Below are 18,776 nucleotides of genomic sequence, written 5' to 3' on the forward strand. Positions count from 1 at the left end.
TATGGGATGCTTGTGCTGCAGGCCAGGGCTTTAACCCACTGTGCCACAGCGCCAGCCCCCAAAAAATAAACTTTATTTAAGTCACCCAAACAATAAGCTCATGAACTGCCATCGGTGCACACACACTCCAAGGGTAACCTATTTCTGTGCCTCCCCTCGCCAAGTTTCACATTCCAGAATGAGGGAATCTGATGGATTTAGGCTGGGTCTTGTGCTCTGGTGATGAAGCAGAGATGGCCCGAACTGCAAGATCATACTCCACAGACATGGCAACTGGATGCCCAAACCCACTCAAGGAGGAGGCGCCTGAGCTAGACACTAGTGTATGCCCCATCTTAGAGCACTCGGGCGAGTAGATATTATCATTCTCATTTTACAGATAGGAAAAGCTGATTCTCAGCACCTAGAGGTAACTTGCCCTATGGCATAGGAAGAAAATTAAAGTGCAAAGGGAAAAAAATAAATCTGTGTCTGGTGATTTCTAAATTCTCAGTAAAATAGGAAGGGAATTCATCTGATAAGAGATGAGAAATTCAATCTCTTAATCAGAGATTCAAAAAGAAAAGGTTATTGTAAGAGGCTGGCAAAGTTTTTGGAGTAAGTTTCCTATATTTTCAAAGCTGTGTATTTAGCAGAGAACAAGTCATTGGTATTCCTGGATTCTGTTCTCCTGGAGACAGGTGGGTGATCTGATGCAATTCACACGCAGCTGGAGCTGGCAAGGGTATGCAGGTGCACGGGCGGGGAGTGGGGAGAAAAGCCCTGGAGGACAGAGACTCAGCGGCCAGCCATGGTATTCCTGCCCAAGCAGTAATAGACAAACAGCTCCTCCTTTCCTTGACAGACTTAGGTGACTTCTAGGACTATGGAACATTCCCCAACTACTAGATGAAAGGGAAAGATTTGGCTAAGAGTTCCTCAGTGTTGGCATAACTGGCGTCTTGGAAGGTTAAGTCTCAGTTGCAGGCCGGCTGTCCTATGTGTGGTACTGAAGTTTAGCAGAATCCCTGAACTCCATAAAGTTCTTGAAGGCTCTTAAAAGTTGTAAAAGAAGAATGGAAGAAAAGGAAATCTTTAATTGTAGGCTGAATAGATGCCAATAGCACTGTTACGGTGACAACAACAACAAAAATATCGTCAACAGATACTGCCAAATGTTCTCAGGAACAGCAAGGGCAAAAACACTGCCCAATGTCTAGCCATCGATGTAGCCAACAGGTCTTTGCATCTGTGGTATCAAACCATTTTAATGTATTTTTATTGACAAACAGTTATTTTGGAAAATGACTGTTGTGCTACAGGAAACTACAGCTTGTGTGTCTTTGTGCATGTTGGCAGTGAGACTGTGCTGAAGAATCTGGCTGCCTGGTACTTAACGTCTTCATCTTGTTGACAGACAGTGACCAAGCAAGAAGGTGAGGAATCTATTGGTTAAGTCCACTTAGGGCTTTATTCTTGGGTCATGTTATCTCCTTCCATGTCAGAAATAAATAGAAATCCTCTCTGGTCTAGTCCATTTCCTGATGATGTCTGGGGTAGAACCTGATTGAAATGATGCAATCACAGGAAATGGAAGGATTGTGTTTCAGTGTTAATTAAGTTCAAGGGAGTTATCAGGCACCAGTAAAGAATAATCCAGTGGCATTTTCCATTCCAAAGACTGAAATCCCTGATATTCTGTCTCCCTGTTCACAGTGTTAGCTTCTCTAAGGAATTGGACTCTGAATGGCTGTTTACACCTTGCTTCTGTTTCTGCCTCCTCCGACTCATCTAGGGACAGGGCCACCTTGGAACTCATCTTCTTGAATTCAGTTTTCTTAAAATACTCTTACCTTCCTTGTCACTATTATGCTTTTATAGAAACAAAAATCAAGGGTTTTTTTTTTTTAACAAAAAATAGCCAAGATTTATTCTTCAGTTATTTGAAGGTTAACCATAACTACAATTCCTCTGTATTATATTAGTCAACCACTGTTACCTACCTGAATTTAAAAGGTAGTTAAGAATGTAAATGAATTAGTGTGTTCTTGAACGCTTCCAAATCAGCTCAAATATATCTGCAGCAACTGGAAATGTACTTGGGAACATGGAGTAAATATATCTGCAGCAACTGGAAATGTACTTGGGAACATGGAGTAAATATATCTGCAGCAACTGGAAATGTACTTGGGAACATGGAGTTAAGCATGCACAGTGGTTGAATGTTAGCAAGGCTCTCTGGCAGTTGGTTAAAAACTGGGGAAGCATTTATAGCCTGGGATTGCCATCTAGTGGCTAAATCCTATCATAACTCTTTTTCTGTTCTGGGCTTCACCAGCCTTTTCTGTGCATTTTAGAATGTCTTTACAGGTAGCAGATCCTTAAATGGGGCCTTGTATCCTTGCAGCCCAGCTCAGGGATAAACAACAAAGACTTACATAAGGAGCTAGGATCCCTAAAAATACCAATACCTAATGTTTGTTTTGTTCTTTCCATTTTTAAGACTGGTTTTTGTTGTTGTTGTTTTATATTTCTTATTTAAATCAAGGCTGGCTCCCTCTCTTTAAAATCCTAGCTAAAATAGGAAAGCCTACAATTACCATGTTCTGAAAAACAAATCAGATGTACATATGCATATGGGCCTGACTGTTCAGCTTTTGGAAGAAGTATCAGTGGCTCAGGGGAAAACAAATGAGAAGGAAGCTCTTGGGCAGGCGGTAGTGCTCTGACTCCCTGTGCTGTCTCCACCACCAGGCCTGGTACCCGGTGGAAATGCAGTAAATACTCATGTGGCAGTGTGGGTATCCAGATGTCAGTGACGTTTAACTCCACTCGGTCTCACTTTCACAACCCAGGCCCTCTGAGATAGGGAGCAAAAATCTAAGCATGCAGACTGGGCCAGGTTCCCTGGGGGTTGAGCCCAGCTGTAGCCCAAACACACACCAGGGAATCAACTAAAGACAACTGAGAAATAACCCGTGCATGACGGGGTTGACTGTAAGCAGATAGAGGTGAGTGAGGGCTGGAATTATCCAGCAAGGTACACAGGGGAGGTGAGGCTCCAGAGGGGGTGGGGAAGGGAGGTGTGAGTGGGCTTCACCCTAGAGAGGAAGAGGAGTCAAACTGATAGGAAAAGCAGCCCCAGGGAAGGTTTACAAGCGAGTGAGATGGATGTTTTGTTATTTAGACTTCGGCCAACCGAGGAATGCTTACTTGGATCAGTGGTATTCTCATTACCCCAGTGGCGTGCGCAGCTCAGCTTCCTGTGATCAGCTCCTCTCACCAGCCTCATGCTCTTCTCCCCTAGCCTCCAAACTTCCATCTAGATGACTCCTCTGCCCCAGCATTGACTCCAAGGAGGTTCCCAGAATGCAACACTCCAAGTCCATTTCCAGAATAATCTGTGGTCCGTCACATCCAGAGATTTTTCCTGACTTTAGTTCACTATACTAGGGGCCACAGGAACATCTACAGTATCTCTGAGATTGAATGATGGAAGCAAAGATGCTGGACCCAGAAGGCAGGGTTGTGTGTGTCCTGTCCAACCCTCTCACTCCACAGACGGAGTAACCAATCAGAGGAAAGATGGCGCTTATTCACTGTTACACAGGGTTAGAGATGAGGCTAGAAACTGGATCTCTGAACTCTTGGTCTCTCACTCTTCCCTGTTCACCACCCTGCATCCAGAGAGATGCAAAGAGAGGCTGAGTTCTCCTCCCTCTCTGACATACTTTTGGGAGGGAAGAACTCTGGCCAGGCCCTTGGATAGAAGTAGCAACCTAGAGTTACATGCTGGCAGCTCTAATGGAAGTGTTGGCTTCAAAGGGTGTGCATTTGTTGAATGGCAGCCCCGTCCTAACACATAGGGCCGTCTGTAACAGCACAGGTTTTTAAAAATGACTGAATTCACACTTTTTGGGCTTGGTTTTCAGCTTTGCTTTTCACTGGTCTACTGACTTCTAGCAAATTCTCTAATTTCTTTGAAACTCAATTACTTTTGCTATCACCTGGGAGTTATCATAGTACCTGCTTCATAAAGTCTCTGTAAACAAAATGCTATGTTTAAAGTGTTTTGTCAAAGTAACTAGCCTACTGAGTCTCAATAAATGTTAAATGATCACTACTATTGTTGAGCTGAATAACCTTATCAGTTTGCTTAAAGACTCTGAACGTCAACATCTTCATCTTTAAGATGCATGTAAAAACTCCACTTTGGAGTGATGCTGATGCTGACCCAATGAGATCCGGCAGGTAAAGGACTTAGCATAGCACCAAACACACAGTATGCCCTCAGTCAATGTCTTTGATGAGTGAACTGTAAGTGATCCCTAACTAGTAATGATCCCTCTGCCTTACCTGCCAACCCTGCCCTACCAAGAGGAGACACTGAGTCTGTTTGATCTCATGATTTTCTTTTCATTAGGGCTGGATAACACCTAATAATGTGAACTGATGCTAGTTTCCCAAGAGTTAAAAAATATATAGCACCCAATAAATAATGAATGTTCCTTTGTACGTCAATAACAAATACAAACCACACAGAATAATGTTTCTACCACCAGACATGCCCAACCAATAAATAAAGGCAGCAGAATAGTCTGTAACCATAACCACAAGCCAAGCAGTACTTCCTGAAGCAGCCTCTGTCCGCACGGAATATATTGATGGTCTCCAACAAAGCACCTCGAAGACAGCTCCCCAGAGGAGAAGGGACAAAGCACAGCGCATTCCAGAATAGCAAAATATTTCTTCCTATTAGGCAAACTGTAATACTTCAAAGAACCTAAACGAGTACTCAGACTGCCTCAAAAGGTTTCCTGACCCTGGTAAACTCCAGCTATTCCAAAGAGTCCAAAGAGGGGGCAGACGCTGGGGCCAAAACTCATCTTCAGTGGCCTTTCCCAAATGATGTCACCTCTTTGCTGGGAGGTGGAGGGGTTGCACATACAAAAGAAAACCTCCACTCCCCTAAGCAATAGCTTGAAAAGTCCCACATTAGAAATTTATTATTTTTTGTTTTTGGTTTTCTCATTTATTCAAGAGACAGAGCTCCCATTCACTGTTTCACTCTCGCCGATCCTTAAAATAGCCGGGGCCGGGGCCGGGGCCAGAGCCAGGAGCCAAGCACTCAATCCATGTCTCCCACACGCTTGGTAGAAGCACAACCACTTGAACCATCTGCAGTGCCTCCCAGGGTTGCAGTGACAGGAAACTGGAATTGAAAGCCAGAGCTAGGCATCAAACCGAGGCACCCTGATATGGGACACACCCATTTTAACCACTGTCTTAACTGCTAGGCCAAATATTCCCTCCCAGATGTACTACTTCTAATTCAGGCCACATTTTTCAAGCTGGAACATTCATGAAACCCAAAGTCTCAGAGTCCAACAGGGACTGTTACACCAACTTACGGTTATTTGTATATTGAAACAAGCAACTGTGTTATAGGGTGGAATGCAAAATGTTTATGGTTTTCCTCATCAGTACACTTTAAATAAAACTCTTGAAACATGGGATTCCAAACAATACTGCCAGAGAATTCAAGTTTACCTTTACTAAAACACTGGACCCCTTGGGATACCATTTATGCTCTACGTACCTAGGGGAGTCAGTAAACTGTCCTGCAAAGGGCAGAAAAACAAATACTTAAGCTTCACAAGCTGCACAGTATTTGCCACAACCATGAAACTCTGCCCTTGTAAAGTGAAAGTGGCCATAGAGGTGATGTAAAGAAACAGGCAAGGATGAAGTCCGACAAAACTTTATATACAGAAACCAAGCAGTGAAGATGGCGGAATAGTGAGGGCGCGCACCGATAGTCCGGGAAATTTTAGTTTAATAAAAGGGGAGTTACGGTAGCCTCAGAAAAAAGAACCAGGAAAATATTGCAGACAAAACTCTTCTGGATCCAGTGGGCGTGAATCGGAGGACCTACTGGGAGAACAAGGTCGCCCACCGCGCGCGAAAGCCGAACCGCAGGACCGAGCCGCGGGACTGAGCCGCGGAAGCCGAGCCGCGGGACTGAGCTGCGCAAGCTGCAGGGTCTGCGCGCAAGTGCTCGAAGGGGAGTGCAACAGCGGGGAGACTTGGGAAGTCCAGGGCTCCGAGTCCACACATCGGCGCTGGAAGGGGAGCAGACCTGCGTGGAGAGCGTGGGAGCCCACAGTTCGGGACATCAGCGGCAGACTCAACACACCAGCGCTGGAACGCGAGGTGAGCCGAACCTCAATAACCCGAGACACCGGCAGGCAAGCGGAGAGAGGAGACTAGAGGGAACGACCCCCGGGGCGGGGGGGACTTCACCAAGCTAACTGGAAGAGAGAGAGAGGGAAAAAAAAAAAAAGGTGACTGGTATGGACACGGGTTTCTCTCTCTCCGCTCACCTCTAAAGGGCGAGCAAGACAAAGAGCAGGCGCCATCTTGGACATACGTCATAAGCAGAGCGACCTCAGGTCTGCACCGGCCCTGAGCCTAGCAGTAAAACCTGACTCTGGGTGGGGCGAATTAACAGGAGATTAGGACTTAGTAAATTTATGGTGCTACTGAACGGAGACTGTGAAAAAAGAGACGGTGGGGGAGAGAACTCACGGAATTCACGTGAGCACTCTCCAGAGACGCTACAATTCCGTAACTTTGGCAACCCAGTGGGAGACTGAAGGAGAATTTGAGCCCACTCTAAGGGCCGAACAGATTCCCTGTGTGGTCCTTGGGAAAGAGCTTCTGATCTCTGGCTCCTGTGGGTATATCATTTGCCTGCTAACTACCTCCAACTTTGTTCAGCTGTGCAGAATAACTTCCCTGTTGAATCAAAAAAAAAAAGAGAGAGAGAGAGAGGTTTACCACGCCTAACCTGGGAGTGTCACCTTTGGCACACCAAACAGAGCTCTCAGGCCACACCCATCTCAAGCCCTAAGGCTCCATCAAAAACAGATAGTCCACTTAATCTAGAGTCATAGTATAACAAGAAAAAGCACCACAGTGAAGAAACCAAATATCTCCAATATGACAAATAACAAACGCAAAAACCAAGGTAATAAAAACAAGGAGGTCACCATGAAGCCCTCAAATGAAAAAGACACCCCAATTCAAGATTATGAGGATGATGACATAGAAGAAATGCAAGAAGCAGATCTCAAAAAATTGATAAGAACATTAAGAAGTTCTCAAAAACAAATTCTTGAACTACAGAAATCCTTAATGGACAAGATAGAAAATCTCTCTCGTGAAAATGAAATATTAAGGAGGAATCAAAATGAAACGAAACAACTAGTACAACAGGAAACTGGGATAGTGACTGAAGTGAAGAATTCAATAGATCAAATGAAAAACACAATAGAGAGCCTTACAAACAGAATGGGAGAAGCAGAAGAGAGAATATCGGACTTAGAAGACAGAGAACAGGAAAGGATACAGTCAGACCAAAGAAAAGAAGAGGAAATTAGGAATCTAAAACATATTGTCGGGAATCTTCAGGATACTATTAAAAAACCCAACATTCGGGTTCTAGGAGTTCCTGAAGGCATGGAGAGGGAAAAAGGATTAGAAGGCCTTTTTAGTGAGATATTAGCAGAAAATTTCCCAGGTTTGGAGAAGGACAGAGAAATCCTAGTACAGGAAGCTCACAGAACCCCTAATAAACACGACCAAAAGAGACCCTCACCACGGCACGTTGTAATTAAACTCTCCACAGTGAAACATAAAGAAAAGATCCTAAAATGTGCAAGAGAGAAACGTCAGATTACTCTCAGAGGATCTCCAATCAGACTCACAGCTGACTTCTCATCAGAAACTCTACAAGCTAGGAGGGAATGGCAAGATATAGCCCAGGTACTAAGAGAGAACAACTGCCAGCCCAGAATATTATATCCTGCAAAGCTATCATTTGTGAATGAAGGTGAAATAAAGACTTTTCATAACAAACAGAAATTGAAAGAATTTGTTGCCACTCGTCCAGCCCTGCAAAAGATGCTTAAAGATGTGTTACACACAGAAACAAAGAAACACGGTCATCAATATGAAAGAAGGTAAAGGAAGGAAACCAAGGAAGGAAAGCTCACAGCAAAAGATCACAGGGAATTCAAAGCATATATTAGAACTTATCTTTGGCAAATGGCAGGGCAAAGTTACCACTTATCATTAGTCACATTGAACGTGAATGGCCTGAACTGTCCAGTTAAAAGACACCGTTTGGCTGATTGGGTTAAAAAACAAAACCCATCTATTTGCTGCTTACAAGAAACACATCTTTCCAACAAAGATCCATACAGACTGAAAGTGAAAGGCTGGAAAAAGATATACCATGCCAACAGAAATGAAAAAAGAGCGGGCGTAGCCATCTTAATATCAGACACCATAAACTTTACCACAAAAACCATTAAGAGAGACAAAGAGGGACACTACATAATGATTAAGGGATCAATTCAACAGGAAGATATAACAATTATCAATGTATATGCACCTAACTACAGGGCACCGGTTTATCTAAAAGATTTGTTAACGGACTTAAAGGGAGACTTAGACCCCAATACAATAGTACTGGGGGACTTCAATACTCCACTCTCAGAAATAGACAGATCAATAGGACAGAAGATCAACAAGGATACAGTAGATTTAAACGACACTATAGCCCAAATGGATCTAACAGATATATACAGAACTTTCAATCCTACAGCTAAAGATTATACATTCTTCTCAGCAGTACATGGAACCTTCTCTAGGATTGACCACATACTAGGCCATAAAGCAAGTCTCAGCAAATTCAAAAGAATTAGAATCATACCATGCAGCTTCTCAGACCATAAAGGAATGAAGTTGGAAATGAACAACTCAGGAATCCCTAGAGCATACGCAAACACATGGAGATTGAACAACATGCTCCTGAATGAACAATGGGTCATAGAAGAAATCAAAAGAGAAATCAAAAACTTTCTGGAAGTAAATGAGGATAACAGCACAACATACCAAAACTTATGGGACGCAGCAAAAGCAGTGTTAAGAGGAAAGTTTATATCAATAGGTGCCTACATCAAGAAATTGGAAAGGCACCAAATAGATGAGCTTTCTATTCACCTCAAGGATCTAGAAAACCTACAGCAAACCAGACCCAAATCTAGTAGGAGAAGAGAAATAATTAAAATCAGAGAAGAAATCAACAGGATTGAATCAAGAAAAACATTACAAAAAATCAGCCAAACGAGGAGCTGGTTTTTTGAAAAAATAAACAAAATTGACACCCCATTGGCCCAACTAACTAAAAAAAGAAGAGAAAAGACCCAAATCAATAAAATCAGAGATGAAAAAGGAAATGTAACAACAGACACCACAGAAATAAAAAGAATCATCAGAAATTACTACAAGGACTTGTATGCCAGCAAACAGGGAAACCTATCAGAAATGGATAGATTCCTGGACACATGCAACCTACCTAAATTGAACCAGGAAGACATCGAAAACCTAAACAGACCCATAACTGAGACAGAAATTGAAACAGTAATAAAGGCCCTCCCAACAAAGAAAAGCCCAGGACCAGATGGATTCACTGCTGAATTCTACCAGACATTTAAAGAAGAACTAACTCCAATTCTTCTCAAACTATTCAGAACAATTGAAGAAGAGGGAATCCTCCCAAATTCTTTCTATGAAGCCAGCATCACCTTAATTCCTAAGCCGGGAAAAGATGCAGCACTGAAAGAGAATTACAGACCAATATCCCTGATGAACATAGATGCAAAAATCCTCAATAAAATTCTCGCCAATAGAATGCAACAACACATCAGAAAGATCATCCACCCAGACCAAGTGGGATTTATCCCTGGTATGCAGGGATGGTTTAATGTGCGCAAGACAATCAATGTGATACACCACATTAACAGACTGCAGAAGAAAAACCATATGATTCTCTCAATAGATGCCGAGAAAGCATTTGATAAAATACAACACCCGTTCATGATGAAAACTCTAAGCAAACTGGGTTTGGAAGGAACATTCCTCAATACAATCAAAGCAATCTATGAAAAACCCACAGCCAACATCCTATTGAATGGGGAAAAGTTGGAAGCATTTCCACTGAGATCTGGGACCAGACAGGGATGTCCACTCTCACCACTGCTATTCAATATAGTTCTGGAGGTTCTAGCCAGAGCTATTAGGCAAGAAAAAGAAATTAAAGGGATACAAATTGGGAAGGAAGAACTCAAACTATCCCTCTTTGCAGATGACATGATTCTTTATTTAGGGGACCCAAAGAACTCTACCAAGAGACTATTGGAACTCATAGAAGAGTTTGGCAAAGTAGCAGGGTATAAAATCAATGCACAAAAATCAACAGCCTTTGTATACACAGACAATGCCATGGCTGAGGAAGAAATTCTAAGATCAATCCCATTCACAATAGCTACAAAAACAATCAAATACCTTGGAATAAACTTAACCAAGGACGTTAAAGATCTCTACGATGAAAATTACAAAACCTTAAAGAAAGAAATAGAAGAGGATACCAAGAAATGGAAAAATCTTCCATGCTCATGGATTGGAAGAATCAATATCATCAAAATGTCCATTCTCCCAAAAGCAATTTATAGATTCAATGCAATACCAATCAAGATACCGAAGACCTTCTTCTCAGATCTGGAAAAATTGGTGCTGAAATTTATATGGAGGCGCAAGAGACCTCGAATAGCTAAAGCAATCTTGTACAACAAAAACAAAGCCGGAGGCATCACAATACCAGATTTCAGGACATACTACAGGGCAGTTGTAATCAAAACAGCATGGTACTGGTACAGAAACAGAAGGATAGACCAATGGAACAGAATTGAAATACCAGAAATCAACCCAAACATCTACAGCCAACTTATATTTGATCAAGGATCTAAAACTAATTCCTTGAGCAAGGACAGTCTATTCAATAAATGGTGCTGGGAAAATTGGATTTCCACGTGCAGAATCATGAAGCAAGACCCCTACCTTACACCTTACACAAAAATCCACTCAACATGGATTAAAGACCTAAATCTACGACCTGACACCATCAAGTTACTAGAGAACATTGGAGAAACCCTTCAAGATATTGGCACAGGCAAAGAGTTTCTGGAAAAGACCCGGGAGGCACAGGCAGTCAAAGCCAAAATTAACTATTGGGATTGCATCAAATTGAGAAGTTTCTGTACTGCAAAAGAAACAGTCAGGAGAGTGAAGAGACAACCGTCAGAATGGGAAAAAATATTTGCAAACTATGCAACAGATAAAGGGTTAATAACCAGAATCTACAAAGAGATCAAGAAACTCCACAAAAACAAAACCAACAACCCAATTAAGAGATGGGCCAAGGACCTCAATAGACATTTTTCAAAAGAGGAAATCCAAATGGCCAACAGGCACATGAAAAAATGTTCAAGGTCATTAGCAATCAGAGAAATGCAAATCAAAACCACAATGAGGTTCCACCTCACCCCGGTTAGAATGGCTCACATTCAGAAATCTACCAACAACAGATGCTGGTGAGGATGTGGGGAAAAAGGGACACTAACCCACTGTTGGTGGGAATGCAAACTGGTCAAGCCACTATGGAAGTCAGTCTGGAGATTCCTCAGAAACCTGAAGATAACCCTACCGTTAGACCCAGCCATCCCACTCCTTGGAATTTACCCAAAGGAATTTAAATTGGCAAACAAAAAAGCGGTCTGCAGCCTAATGTTTATTGCAGCACAATTCACAATAGCTAAGACCTGGAACCAACCTAAATGCCCATCAACGGTAGACTGGATAAAGAAATTATGGGATATGTACTCTTTAGAATACTATACTGCAGTAAGAAACAACGAAATCCAGTCATTTGCAACAAAATGGAGGAATCTGGAACACATCATGCTGAGTGAAATAAGCCAGTCCCAAAGGGACAAATACCATATGTTCTCCCTGATCGGTGACAACTGACTGAACACCAAAAAGGAAACTTGTTGAAGTGAAAGGGACACTATGGGAAACGGTGACTTGATCAGCATAGCCCTGACTGTTAATGAACAACTTAATACATTATCCCTCTTAGTAGTTTTTTTGTCTGTTCTACTTAATATGACTGATTTAATTCTGTAATTAATACACAGTTATTCTTAAGTGTTGAAATTTAACTGAAATGTGATCCCTGTTAAACATAAGAGTGGGAATAAGAGAGGGAAGAGATATATAATTTGGGACATGCTCAAGCTGACTTGCCCCAAATGGTAGAGTTAGAAACATACCAGGGGACTCCAATTTAATCCCATCAAGGTGGCATGTACCAATGCCATCTCACTAGTCCAAGTGATCAATTTCAGTTCGCAATTGATCATAATGAAAGGACTAAGAGTCAAAGGGAGCACATAAGCAAGTCTAGTACCTGCTAACACTAACCGATAGAATAAATAAAGGGGAGAGTGATCCAACATGGGAAGTGAGATACTCAGCAGACTCATAGAATGGCAGATGCCCTAAATAGCACTCTGGCCTCAGAATCAGCCCTAAAGGCATTCAGATCTGGCTGAAAAGCCCATGAGAGTATTTCAGGCATGGAAAGCCAAGACACTCTGGCAAAAGATCTCTGTGAGTGAGATCTCAGTGGAAAGAACAGGTCTTCAAAGAAGGAGGTACCTTTCTCTGAAGGGAGGAGAGAACCTCCACTTTGACTATGACCTTGTCTAAACAAGATAAGAGTCGGAGAACTCAAGGGGCTTCCATAGCCTTGGAAACTCATGACTGGAGCATAGGGAGATTACTGATGCCATAGACAGGAGTGTCAATTGGTAAAGTCAACAACAGGAGTCACTGTGCACTTACTCCTCATGTAGGATCTCTGTCCTTAATGTGCTGTGCATTGAGATTTAATGCTATAACGAGTACTCAAATAATATATTTCACTTTGTGTTTCTATGGGGGTGCAAACTGTTGAAATCTTTACTTAATGCATACTAAACTGATCCTCTGTAAAAAAAAAAAAAAAAAAAAAAAAAAAAAAAAAAAAAAGAAACTATCAACTCCCAACTTGACTCTCACTGGGATTAAACATGACAATAGGTCTGATCTGATTTCATCATCATTAAAAAAAATCATCTATTATTTTTCACTTTATGTTTCTGTGTGGGAGCAAACTGTTGAAATCCTTACTTAATGTATACTAAGCTGATCTTCTGTATATTAAGATAATCGAAAATGAATCTTGATGTGAATGGAAGGGGAGAGGGAGTGGGAAAGGGGAGGGTTGTGGGTGGGAGGGACGGTATGGGGGGGAAGCCATAGTAATCCATTATTCGTACTTTGGAAACGTATATTCATTAAATAAAAGTTAAAAAAAAAAAAAGAAAGAAAAAAGAAACCAAGCAGTGGGCCGTATTTGGCCTACAGGCCTTAGTTTTCCAGGTCCTGGGTTAGGCCACTTCCACTTCATCATTACCTAAGTAAGGTTAGATTATCATAGGAGAAGCCTCAATGTTAGTTCCAGGAGAGTAGGGAGGGTCTTTGTCTACTACTAGAAGCATCTCTGTCAGGGCTTGGGCTGCCTCCACATTAGTCTCATTCTCTGCTGAACCACAGTCATCATTAGGTCTATTATTCATGTATTAGCTCATTGTGTTCTACCTTGAGGCATTTATTGAACTATAGTAAACTGTGTAGTTCTTATGTGCAGTAATTTAATTGTTTAGATAATTACATAGTTCTTCAAATGAACTAGGAAGGAAACTGGAAGCTAGATACCTTGTTAGCACCCCCACAAATTAACATTGTGGTGTACAAAGAGGAGATTATAAATGAATGTTTGTTGAAGGATTGATATTTCCCCAGGGTGCCAGGGTATCAGAAAATCATAACCCGAAGATGTTTTGTTTTCCTGTAGGATTTTTTATAGGGTTAAAGTGACATTTTGAGTAAAATAGATTCTCCCTAATAAAAAATTATAAGAATACTCAATTTTGGTAAATTTTGGATACAACAAAATAGTTATTGGCCATATCATAAGATAAGAGACTGTGATATAAACATTGAAAAATCTTCCTCCACCTTGGTGAGTGTCTGTGACATCTGACTCACAGATAAAATAGAGGTAGACAAACCAACAACATAGGGCTGTTGCAAAGAGTCAACACAAATGTGTTTAGGACACAGTAAGCATTTAATAAATGTTATTAACATCTACAAAAATGTAGAATTGCAAACAGGAAGATCTATTATGATGGATGAAACACTAAGCAAGCCAAGGTCCTTGGAGCATCAAATTGTAAGGTATGAATGGATGTAAGTTAAATGGTAAAACTTCCCTTCTTCCCCCTGCGTTAAGAAGGGCTAAACTCGAGATCACGCCTCATTTGAATCACTGATGGGATTTTTTTTTTTTGTCTTTTTTTCTCCTTCCGGAACATGGCTTTGTTTCTCACCTCTGTGGAGAAATCTCTGTACGTGCCCTGAGACAGAAGGAGGATCAAAAAGCCTGTGTCATTCAAACAGCTTGCAATTTTCATTTTAGGCACATGTTGAATTTTTAATGATGCAAATAATCATAAAAACATACAAGCAATTGTAAAAGATAATGAAATTATTAGTCCCCTCTCCCTGCTTCAAGTGATGGGATTAATGGCTGCAATTCTTTGAGTGTTATTGGATGACTGATGGAGGGAATAAACCTGATTTTATTGTACTCGTGATGAGCTGCCAGAGCCTGCACCGCAGCTAGTCAGGCTGCAGAGAGGAAGGCATTTTGCAGGCAAGGACAAATGATACGGAGACTTCTTGAGGAGAGTGGAGCCTGAAGTTTAATTGGAAAGTCATGCGGTACGGATTGTGCTCTTTTGCATCACGGGAAGGGAGGAGAGGCTCTGTGACAGTGCTTAGACAGTCGGGGTCGAAGCTGCGAGGGGAAGGTTTAAAGCACCAGTGGTCACACAGTTCTGATTCTCAGCAAATTTACCTAACAGCATTTTACTGAGATGAAGTCTCTTCCCTTGGCTCATTTTCTTTTCTCTTATTCCTCTCTCCTTCTCCCACTCTCCTTTCTGTTCTTTGTCTCTCTCTAGGGTTGACCTCATGTCCTTTGGGTACTCAGTAATCCCACAGTATTGTAAGGCATTCATATTAAGCTAGGGCGTTCTTTCCTCACTGAGCTCTGTTCTCCAGAAATGGACTGTGAATTGGGGTCTCAGACGTGCTTCATGAAGCTGACCTCTGTGACTTTGGCTGGCCTTGCCTGAGTCACATAATAGTCAACATTCATTCATCTTAGGTTCAATTCTTAATTTAGTAGATGAAATGAACTCTGTAAAAGCACTTTATAAGTCACTGGCTCATAGCCGTGACTCAGTGTTTCGTTGTTATCATTTGTTGGGAGGTAACTCTTCCAACGTCATCATTCTAATAACCACTGTTCCAGTGTACCTGTTCACAATTTAGACACTAGAGAAGACAGTTTACCTATGATCAGTGGCCCAAGGAAACTAACTGCCCTTGCCTTCCTTCAAAGTCATCTCCTATCAGGGGGAAATCTGAGGTTGAGAGACCAAGATTTGCTTATGTAGCCTGCACATCTCTGTTCCAGGACTACATCCAGCCTCCCTGAAAACTATAATCTGGAGACTGTTTCCTGGTCCACTGTAAAGTAATACTTGCTTCCTGTCCTCCCCTTACTATCCATCCTGTACATTCCTCCTGAATTATCACCCAGATTCCATAGTGCTAACATTTACAGAGACCTCTCAGTGGCCTAACACTATACTGAGCCCTCAACTTTCATTTTTTCATTTAATCCTCGCAATGCTAAAGGGTAGACCTTGTTGTGTCCTCATTTATAGGCAAGAAGCTTGAGGTTCAGGGGGATTTGGGGACTTACCAAAAACACCCAGTTGGTGAGTGGTGTGACTTCTTGGTTTATCTTATCTGTAGCTACACCAATGCCTGACACAGGAATCCCAGATGGGCCAGCTTTCAAAGTTCCAGCTCCTAAAAGTTACATCGTGATGGTTACATTTGAGGGACATGTTCTGTATGAAGGTACTCTGAAAAGTTTATGAGAAATAAAATTTGTTCTGAAGCAAAAAAAAATTCCTAAATCCATAAGTATGGGGAATCTTCAAAAAGTTCATGGAAATTGCATACTATGACAAAACTACACATGGATTTCAGAATTTCTGTGCCACAAGCAACTTATCTTTTAATTCCATTTTCATTGAACTTTTTAAAGCACCCTCATACAAACACAGAGTGTATGTGCTCATACAGTAGTCATGACATCACTCACCTGCTGAAGGCATCTGCTCCATTCAGCAAGGATCATAAAGTTAAATGCTTACAAAGGCCAGGAAGCAAATACAGAATGCAGAAGCCTAGAACTGAGAAGTGAACAAGCTTCATGCTGGCCCGGGTATATTGCCTTTTCTTTATTTTTTTTCTTTTTGTTTCTTTTTTTTTTTTTTCAGAATAACTATTTCTTTTAAGTTTTATTTAAGGTATACAAATTTCATGTATTTCTGCCTTTTCAAACATAGTAACCAGGTCCTTGACTGTCTACTTTCAGAAAATCCTCATTTATACAGTCAGCAAATGTCATTGAAATACAAATCCTTATTGCTCCTCTTTATATCTGTGATTCTTAATTATGACAGTCTCTATCATTAGCTCAGTCCCTGACTGTAAACGGGACTCAAAATTTCCTTTTAAGAGAAGAGAAAGTTGAAAAGTCAGAGGATTCACTCGGTGCAAAGCTGAGCTCAATCTGTGGTTCTGACCCTGGCCCGCCCACCCACCCATGGATTTGGAGAAGTCTTGGATCCATCAACCGTACCCTTAGATTTTGCTGTTAAGTCATCACAGTAAGTGAGCTAAGACTGGGACTTGAGCTTCAGAAAAAGGAAAGGCACATTTATCACTTAGCACACACATGACTCTGGCCAACATACTTAACATTTCTGAGGTTCCATTTCTTCCTCTATAAAATAGGGCTAGTAGCTGTCACTACCCATAACATCTCTGGGAGCATTATGAAAACAGTGCAGAGAAAGAGCTTGACATGATACCTTGTTGTAAGTGTTCAGTAAGTGGAAGCTAGTAGGCGGAATTGATGGCCATGGTGGTGATTAATAATTTAAATTATTATATTACTCAGCCTAGAGTATAGCAATCTGAGATTTCACTAGCCCCTTCTCCATCCTCCAACCCTGTGGGAGAGAGGGGTTGGTTATACAGATTGCCAACAACTCAGGAAAGACTGAAGAGAGTAGGGGGAAGTATACGTATAGAACTCTTCTCTGCATCTTCCAGATCACTTCCACCAATGACCATACAGCAGCAAATTGAATGGCCTGTCTTCCTTTCTTCAGTCCAACCCTCTTAAGTGGTTTGATTATTTTCTTCCATATGACAGCGACAAGTTTACTTGATTTCACCAAGACACCAGTATTTGCTTAAGTGGACGACACCCCTGGTCTCAGCATCTCTTACACTTGAACTTCGTGATCGAGACATGATTATTAGCTAATATGAACTTCTTTGGTGCATTTGTCAAACACTTTCTGAGTTTGCCAAAGTATTCTTCATCAAGCACAAGCCTCTCATGATGCTGTTTGGACAACTTCTGTAATCATAAAGTATGGAGTAGTGTTTGCCGTGGCCCCTCTGTAATCATACGAGTATAGAGTAGTGTTTGCCGTGGCCCCTCTGTAATCATACGAGTATGGAGTAGTATTTGCCGTGGCCCCTCTGTAATCATACGAGTATGGAGTAGTATTTGTCATGGCCTCTCGTAAAGATCCAGAAAGCACATTAGCACAATAAGGGCTCTGAAAAGCTCTCTGTAAGAGGCCAGTCTTTGTTTAAGCCAGTATTTCCTGAACCTGTTTCATCATGAGACCCTGATTTCCCGTGAACATCTGTCAGCTAAACTGCCTGTGCTCAGGTTCTTCCATCTAGGAGCTCTGGAGCTGAGGCAGACAGAGACAGAGACTATGAATGTCAACCACATCTGTTCATTCACTCAACAGATATGTTCAGGATGCTGGGAACAAGACAAAGTGAAGATGAGGAGATCAGACTCAGGTTCCTGGCTTCAGAAGGGTTTGAAGCAGTACTCCCCACTGCATTCCTCTTTATTCACTAACATGGACTAGAGGAGTGGGGAGGCTTGATGGGGTCTTTCCCCTGTTCAACCTCACAGTAAGCACCATGCCCTGAAACCGGACATCCCTTGGCTACTTCCCCCGATGTGGTCCTGTCCCAGCCATCCTCTGGCATGAGCCTGTTGAATGGCCTTCATAGTTATTTTCATTTTCAGAAATCAACTTGTGTATCTGCTTGAGCATTTTCGGTCATGCCCGCACAAGATGAATTTTTTCCTGAATGTGGGAACTTTCTCTGTCTTCTTGATTGAGTCTTGCCCTGAGCCTAGAACAGTCTTAGGTTCTTAATATAGATTGGACAGTAAGTAAATGTATGAATGGATGAACAGCTGAACGACAAATGAAGACTGATGGAGCTAAAGGCATCAGCAGCTGTGCCCTCACCCACTGGAAAGCTCAAGGAGCGTGTGAGAGCAGGTGCCCCATCAATTCTCTGTTGCCTCTGACTGTATTCATGCTTCAGCCACTTGTCTGTTGTTCCCTGTAAGTCCAGGTAGAAGGCAACTGGTGACTTATATCCATGACAGCTCCTTTTGGTGTTACATTACTCCCTTATTTTGTTCACTTACTTTGACATGCATAAGTGGGATCAGAGGGTGACTTTGAAGCCTGGAAAGGGGTAGGGTCTCGAATGAGCCCAGACAGTACACCAAGGGAGAAAGAAGA

General features: G+C 41.9%; 1 protein-coding gene across 26 annotated transcripts in view; it reads left to right on the forward strand.

Annotated features, from left to right (window-relative positions):
* CADPS (calcium dependent secretion activator) overlaps window positions 1-18,776 on the forward strand; it is a 519,152-nt gene that overhangs the window by 291,952 nt on the left and 208,424 nt on the right. The gene's annotated exons all lie outside the window — the stretch shown is intronic.

Source organism: Oryctolagus cuniculus, chromosome 10 (assembly GCF_964237555.1).
Source record: "Oryctolagus cuniculus chromosome 10, mOryCun1.1, whole genome shotgun sequence".
In the NCBI taxonomy this organism is placed as follows: Eukaryota; Metazoa; Chordata; class Mammalia; order Lagomorpha; family Leporidae; genus Oryctolagus; species Oryctolagus cuniculus.